The following is an 8617-nucleotide window of genomic DNA, read 5'->3' as shown; positions in this document are numbered from 1 at the left end:
TTGTGTAGGCATTTCCAATCGCATGGCTCATTTTAAATTTATTAATTTATACGGAAATAAGATACAAAATGTAAGTTCACGTCTTTCCATTGGTTACGTAACTATTTCTTTTATGAAATGAATATTAAAGATGTGATGTAAGTGTATGTATAATATGTGAGCTGTGTGATGTGTAAAATAATTGTTCGCATCGCAGTCTCCATTGAAACCTGAAAATAAACAAAACATTAATCATAAAGTCAATAGGTACCTAACAATTATTGTAATTGATAACTGCGTGTTAAACTATAATTTGTTTTTAGTACGAATAATGACGGGTCATAAAAAATATTAGGTACCTTTTACACAAAACCCGTATTTAAGGAAATTTAAAAGACAACTTGTAATTATTGTCAAAATTGAAATATAGAACCTTTTTTTTATATTGACGCTGAATAAAGTTTTTAATCAAATTACATTTTTATACGATTCGCTGACCTGACACATTTCTAATTTACAAATGCAATTAAATTTTTACTTTTTACGATAAAGAAAATACGTTTTTTATAGACACATATTATTAAAGAACGTCCGAACCAAGCTGCTGTTGTAACCATAATTACATTTTTTTGTTTAATAAAACTTAGTACATATTACTAACTGCCAATGTCGGTAGCAGTCTTTTACCAAACAGTTTGGTAAATAAACTTATATCATGCATTAAAACACTAAACACAAATGAAACCGATTGACAGTCACAATAGAAAGCGACTTTGTTTTCTACTATGTAAAGTTGAAGTTTACGACTTTCCAAACTAAAAGATAAAAGAATTCACACTAGTTATTATTTCATATAGTGTTTTAGTTTCCTGTGTAAAACAATAAGAGAATGCAGTTCATAAGATCTCAAAAAATATTTACAGCTGAGACACAGGACGTGGAGTTTGCTGGCATGAATTTTTCATGGCGATAAGGAAGCCAATGAGCGCGTCACTGCGTCTAACACACGGAATAGCGAAATCTTTTATTCTAAGCTAGAAGCCCTTAAACTTAATTTGTAAGGGAACCAATGTTGAAATACTTAAGAGTACAATTTCAAAGGGAATATGCATACGCCTAATTATTGCCAGAAGTTAATGCTTTAATTGAATACAAATTTAGAATACCTATTTAATATTATGAGACGTTACTGTCTGTTGTTGGTTTTTATAATCTGTGGATATGCGATGCTCTATTGTCTATGCTAGGCATATCTGTTTGCATTTTGGCGGCAACGGAAATGACGAGTCTCGAATGATGGACAAATGGTTTGTGTAACTAGTTTAAGTTTAATTTGCGTTTCTTCGCGTTTCTGTTTGCAGCGAGGCATTGAAGAAGATTTATCTTTAAAAAGACTTAAATTAGATACTAGGGTTTAATACAACAATTCACGCTACTGTAATTCGCTTGACAGTTAAAACGACGGACAAATTTATACTTTAAAAAAGCTATATAAATATGTAAATTAAGACATAATGAATAAAGAAACTATTCTTCAAGAACAATTCGTTTCAATGGGTGGATACAAGGCATTCACATAGAACTAAAGTTTTTTTTAAATAAGGAAATTTATTTCAAACCAGTAAACAGTATTTTTTAAATAAATTATACCTACTCATACCTTCCCACATCTATTACATTTGGTAATCAAATTCTCTAATATATATTCTTATTTAATATGTGATGTAAAGAATTTAGTGTGTAACCAATACGGTTTTAGGCTAAGTAACGCTTCCTGACGTACACCTTATACGTACGCGATTTTAAATACGATTATAAAGAGAAAAATCCAGGCAGTACATACTCGAGAGCGTGATTGTAGGGTTGAGAATCGCACCGCACGTCCTAGCCATACTTGGTGCGAAGCAAAAAGACCAAAGTCCGAAATCAACTGGTCTCAGTGGTTATTCAAAGCGGAAACCGGTACGTACTTTGTACGTTTACTCGACTCTTAATTTACAAATTAAATTTACACTATGTAGAATTGAAAGCAATTAAGGCTTTATGTAACCAAGGTTTAAAGTTAGTTAAAAGAGCCTGCTAAGCTAAGGCGGCTCGACGGCCTGCTTTTAAAGAAATTCACTGACATAATTTAAAAATGTATTTTGCTCATTTTTAATAAAAGACCTAGGGTATATAGTAAACATCTCAGTGTAAATTCAAAAGACTACGGACAAATTTTACACTTTTAGTAACCATTTTTCGGGTGCAGAAATTAGTGGGCGACTTCGTTTGACAAAGCTTTAAAACTGACATAAGAATTTGTCGGGTATTGTTGTTATAATTTCATTAAAATTATACAGTGTTGGGCACTGCGAAGTTTACTTTGACAGTTTTACGTAAATTTGACAAGAGCGCGTTCAATGCAATCTTCATCATGATGTTTTGTTTGATTATAATTATAATAGGTATTTTAGAATATTATACATTAAATTATAATACAGTAATTAACTGTTAAATTATACGAAAAATTTACATTGAATCTCATTTAAAATCGTAATTTTTTCAGATGGCGCTAAAGCAAAATTTCCACAATTATATCGGCAGGATTACTTTATTATTAATTTTAATTCTCGTTTTAAAAAAAGTGCGCCACTATTACTTTCTATTAGGATGTCTTTTACAATACTCAGTTATTTCCCAGTCTTATAAAGTTTTTGTATTGCAGACAACTAATCAGTCGCGCTCTTAATTTTGGGGCATCGTAGTAATGGCGCCGCACAACTTGGTCTAATCTCTCCTGCCTCTGAGCCTGGGTGATGGTAAGACATTTAAGGGCCTTCACTTGATCGTCCAGCAAGTAAGGGATTGGTCTCGAGGTCAGGTACCATCCACCCTGCTACGATAAGTTTTTTGAACTTTTCTGCGTGTAACGTGTATTAATCAAGAGTCGAACGATGATTTTATACTTGTAACGATCTTAGTATGAACACATTTTAAATGTTAATTTACTTAACAAAATACATAAGATAGCGGACTTTTTTCATTGACCTTTGAGTGAGCTGGCAAAAGTAATATTATTTGTTAGTTTCTACAGTTAGTAAATTTCTTGTATTTTTATTTTGTAATTTCATATGTTTTTCTTTGTGTGTTTCGACTGTAAAGTGTATTATTATTGTTCACTCGTGTCAATTTAGGGTCACCTGTTAAGGCAGGAGTTTTTTTTTTAATAAATAATTTTTTTTGTCGACTATACATTGTTCAGCAAGTTTCGAAAGACGAATTTATACCTGTAACGATATGGCAACATTTTTTTTCAGTTTGGAACCCCAGATTAGAATATTCCCAACTTACATTTTGTAAGTTGGGAATATTCTAATCTGCACTTCAACAATTATTGAAAGGAGTCTTTTCAAAATTCAATAGAATACGTCTAATTCAAATTCACGTCAAAGTTGTCTAAGACCTTTGAAAAGCAATTTAAAGACAGACTGTTCATAAGTTGTAAAGATGTAAGAAATTTTGAAGAGTTCATTTAGTTATAGTAAACGGAACTGAATTTTTCTTAAAGATGCAAGTTTTATTTGTACTTATTCAAAAATGGATGAAATTAAAGGGTCACTTAATTTACAAATTAAAATTATTTATATTCCTGTGGGCATTCAAAATTCATATAACTTTAATTACCCAAACGTAAGCAATATATCTTTACTGAATTAATAATATATCATCGTGTGCCGGATTTGCCCTGATGTTGCTGTTGCTGATGTTCTATAAAAATCTCCCAATTTGAGACTGTTGCTTAACATTACATAAATTAAGGGTTTATATTTATAAGACAGGCGGCTGCGGTATGGATTTTGATTACAGTTCGGACGAAAACCTAACTTTTGCAGCATTTTGAGCATGAACATTAGGTACTTATTCGAATCAAATCAAAATGAAAATTCGTTTATTTAGTTTAGATGCGTCTTATGGCGCTTCTAAACGGGCCATGTTTTGCTGCAATTGATGGCTGCAACACATGGCCCGGCAACATTGCAAACAATGTCAGCCACACTATGCAATGTTGCAGTAATGTCCCGGCCATATAGCCAAACATGTTTTGTGTAGCCACTTATGGCCGATATGGCCCCGATGGGTTGCCGAACGATCGCTAGGCTATCGAATTCAACTGCAATATTGCACAGCCAGTTCTATTGTTGTTTCAGTCACTCTCTTTGTTATGGCATAGTGTATCCTTTTCTACGCGACATGAAGTTTGCTATGAGTGAAGTGTGCCTGTTGCTATATTCTGTGTTTTGCCATCAGCTGCATTTTGACAACTACGTAAAAATGGTAACTGGTCTAACAAGACAATTACTGATTTTATTAAAGAAATACATTTGCACCCCGAGTTGTGGGATATAAAAACCGGCACATACAAAGATAGAGATGCTAAAAAAGATGCATGGAATGAAATCGCTGAAAAGTTTGGCATAACAAGTAACGAGGATTACAAAAAATTCAGAAGCCTAAGAACTTACGCAAATAATGAGGAGAAAAAGAAGAAGAGTGGTAGTGCTGGCGGTAAAACAGTAAAGTGGTTTGCTTAAGATGCGATATCGTTTCTCTTTACTCAAAATACCACGAATATAGGATTACATAGTGAAAATGAAAACTTCTAACGTAAGTATCTTTAATAAAGTATTTTAGTCATTATAAATGTACATATCTCTGTATTACGTATGTATCATATCGATTGATAAATTGAACTTCTTCCCTCGAAATCTTTTGCAACTTGTTTCCATTCTGTTACTCCTGACGGCATCTGAAAGGCTTAAAGATATACTAACAATTTTATGCATTAACAGGCGACTGAAACTACACACACAGACATCAGTGCTGACCCACGTGAAGTCGTAGAATCAGAAACAACCGACACTTTGGAAGCCGTCGATACTACTCCAAAACCACGTACTAAAAGGCTCAAAATAATATTATACGCGATGCTGGCGAAAATAAAAACAAATATACTGCTACTAGATACCTATTATTATTAAATTTAAAAAGTACATAATAGTTACTACCTATGAGTAACATATTTAATAAACCTATGTAAACTTACCTTGATGTATTATTTTAATCCTTCTATATTAGCTGTTCACACCTCTGGAATAAAAGTTGAAATCTAACACTCGGAACAGTTACATAAAACTTTTAAATGAATCTCCTGTTGCTAAAAACCGTAGAGTTATCGCAAATCTCGTGAAGGCGATGAAACAGGTATTGCTGTTCTCATGTTTGTATCATTTCTTTTTATTTTTGGTCCAATTTTGTTTAAGAGAAAGTCAAAGTCACCTTTTGAAATTCTAGCCAAGTTCTTGAATAATTTATTATCAAGGCTATTTATTATTACTGCTAGACTCAAATTGTCTACAGTTTCACGCCTATTTAAGTAAATTCGATTCCTCAACCTCTTCTTTTTCTGTTCTTTTAAAATTAATATAAGCTTTTGCGACAAGTGTGATTTCATCAGCCATTGTTGCCGGCATGTGTGGCCCGTTTAGGAGTCTGCATCATGGGCCATACTATTGCTGACATATTGCAACACATGGCCCGGCCATAGATTGCTCGTCCATCATCTGCATTAAAACATTTTTGTGATGGCCGGACAATTAATTGCCAATAGTGCAGCCATCAATTGCAGCAAAACATAGCCCGTTTAGAAGCGCCATTAGGGTATGCTTGTGAATGTCAAAAATGTTTACCAAATTCGCGAAAGAGCAAGACTACGCCATCCGTTCGCAAAACTACCAGGAAGCCTTGTTCTGAAAAGAACGGGCAAGAAACTCAGCAAGTTTTACCCTCCCTCTACATTACAATTATTCAAAGGAAAATGTCATAAACCACAACGTCATCAAAGTTACACAATTAAAAAATTAAATCAAAATCTGTTCTGTGATTTAATTTATTAATTGAATTGGGGTAGCAAATACCTAATCCTTCACTTTTTTGCTAAGATCACGACGATCCCAATCATGGTATAGATTAAGGAAATTTTTGGGACAACATTTAGTAGGAGAGTAGATGTAATGTATGCTATAAAAATAGAGCACCTACAACGTGCCACTCTGATCCCTGAGGTCGTAGGTTCGATCCCCGGCTGTGCACTAATAGACTTTCTGACTACGTGCGCATTTACCATTCACGCAAACGGTAAAGGAAAACATCGTCAGGAAACCTTGCCTTTGACCCAAAAAGTCGACGGCGTGTGTCTGGCACGGGAGGGTGATCAACTACTTGTCTATTACATTAACAAACTATCGTGAAATCGTTTGTAAGATCGTGCGATACAAAAATCTAAAGCCCAGACCTAAAAAGGTTGTAGCGCCACTGATTTATTTTATTTTTTATGAAAGTATTCCAAAATCTATGTTCTAAATAAGAGTTCAATATTTGTTGAGCTCTTTGCTTCCTTCCAATACTAGTGAGGCATGCCAAACACTAATTATAATGTATTCAACAAAAGTAGTTGTTTAAAAAGACAATTTCGTATTACAGTCTGTATTTGTGCTATTTAATTTGCTTCGATAAAATTTTATCGAAGTAAGTGTCAAACTTTGAAATTAATACCTTCAGTTTTTCTTTCAATGTTTTCATTGGTTTTAAAACTTGGAATGTGTTCTATTATGAATACTAAATGTTTAACGGAATTATTATTTTTTCACAGGACTTCAATTAAATTTCCATCGTTACAGGGAGACTTAATGAAAAGTCAATTAAAAGATGGGAGGACGATCTACTAAAAGGATGGAGAAGGTCTGCTAAGGATAGAGAGACGTGGAAACAATTGGGGGAGGCCTATGTCAAAAGACTACCTGACCAAAGTGGTTTCTAATAAATTTATTATTTCAGCGAATAAAAGCATTTATTATTTGTATTATGAAATGACAATGAAAACCTAATCAACCTCTAAACTCGATCATAAAAACAACATTTCAAAACATTATAGATCACCTAAGACTGTTAATGAATAATAATACTTATTAGTAATAATTGATGTGAAACATCTATAGCCGCACGTAAAACCGATTTCTGGCGATTTCCGCGTCGCCACGGCATGCGTCGCCACGCTATATGATATACAGTCTAAATGCAGTAGTAAATTTCACATTAAAAATATTTAATGAAAATAATGTTTATTCAACAAATAGTCATCGTTATCTGGAAAAAAATCTTAATATTTTATTTTATCATTATAACATATTTACCTTTACATACTTTTACTAAAAAACTCAAACAATATCTTGTTATGCTGTCCTATACTGATACAGAAAACATTCTTATTGTACAAAAATAGTATAATTAGTTTAGTAGTAAAATTAATTATTTAAATAACGTTTAGATGTAAAATGAAGAGACTGGCTGCCTACAACACAGGGAATCCTAGTGTGGGGGCCAGTGCACTCTACTTTATAGAAACATTAATGTATTTTGTGTCTAATAAAGTTCTTTCTTTCTTTCTTCTTTCTTTCTTTCACCTGGTTCCTATCACTCTGCATATTACTTTTACAAAATAATGTCGATGTTTCACATCTGCCAGGCGTCCCGTTACGGCTCACACTTTTTTATTATTGTATATTAAGCTACTTTGTAAATCATGTAAATTGTAAAGTCGCACTCTTTTTGTGAACCCGGTCTATGTGATCGTTTTAGAAATACGTTTTATATCTTATTATAATCAAACCCAATTTTGCATACGTGGAAGTTGTAGATGGAATGTGGCTATTTAAAGAAACCGCAGCGCTGTCACGTAACTGTTTGACGCGTTTACCAAAATCTGGCCATCTAAGACACCTAAAATGGCAAAAGAGGTCCAAGTGCGTCAATAGAAATGATGCTGTTGCATCCCTGCAAACACTGGACCCTATCTCTCCGCTCTAATTATAAAGGAGAACGGCCCGGTCTGGCAAGGATATTTGCCGTGTCAAGTATCATCCCAAACTATAAGCGTGAAGAGGCGGACGTAATCATAAACGCATGTCGAAATACGGATAAAGCTCTGCTATTACGGCATATCTTAGTCGTGATAGGCCTTGTGCTATGCGTAATGAATTTTGGCAAGTAAAAAAAGTATTTTGCTGTACCTAAAAGGGACAGTAAATTTATCCGGAAGAGTAATTAATTAATTATAAAAAAAGACTAATCGGAAAAAGAATTTCTAGTTTGATGTTAAAATTACTCATACTATTTTTTTCTTGGCTCTACCATATAAATCGACAAATAGAATGCCAAATCCAGCCAGATATTTGATATTTCGGTTAGTTTACTAAATTATTATATAAGCATAGATCTCTAATAACCCTAACCAGCCGCCAGATAACCCTTCGCATGGTAATCTGCGAGAAAAGAAAACTTTATTTTTATATATCGCTTTTATTAATATGCACATATTATATTTCAAATGTTGGCCTTGTGGCTTCTGGCGGCTGGGTAAAAAAAAACAAATTACATACATTAAAACACGTCCTAATCAGCAGCTGAGGTCAATGGCCTTATATAGATCACGCTGTGTAGTTACACTTTGTATGTAACAATTGAGAGATAGAGTTAGCAAGTAGACCGTTTAGTCGAATGAATATTGTTCAAACTGAAAATGTCCTGTAGCGTTTGAGCA

The 8617-nt window shown here is 33.6% G+C and overlaps 1 long non-coding RNA gene across 1 annotated transcript in view; it reads right to left on the bottom strand.

Moving 5' to 3' along the window:
• Nucleotides 1-73: 73 nt before the first annotated feature.
• Nucleotides 74-8617, bottom strand: part of LOC123689421 — a 44520-nt gene continuing 35976 nt past the window's right edge. The window contains exon 4 of the long non-coding RNA XR_006750394.1: nt 74-209. This is a non-coding gene — a long non-coding RNA (uncharacterized LOC123689421). The remainder of the gene's footprint in view (nt 210-8617) is intronic.

This window comes from Pieris rapae, chromosome 8 (assembly GCF_905147795.1).
Source record: "Pieris rapae chromosome 8, ilPieRapa1.1, whole genome shotgun sequence".
In the NCBI taxonomy this organism is placed as follows: domain Eukaryota; kingdom Metazoa; phylum Arthropoda; class Insecta; order Lepidoptera; family Pieridae; genus Pieris; species Pieris rapae.
The sequence above is the reverse complement of the archived record's forward strand: the minus strand, read 5'-3'. Positions and strand labels throughout refer to the sequence as shown.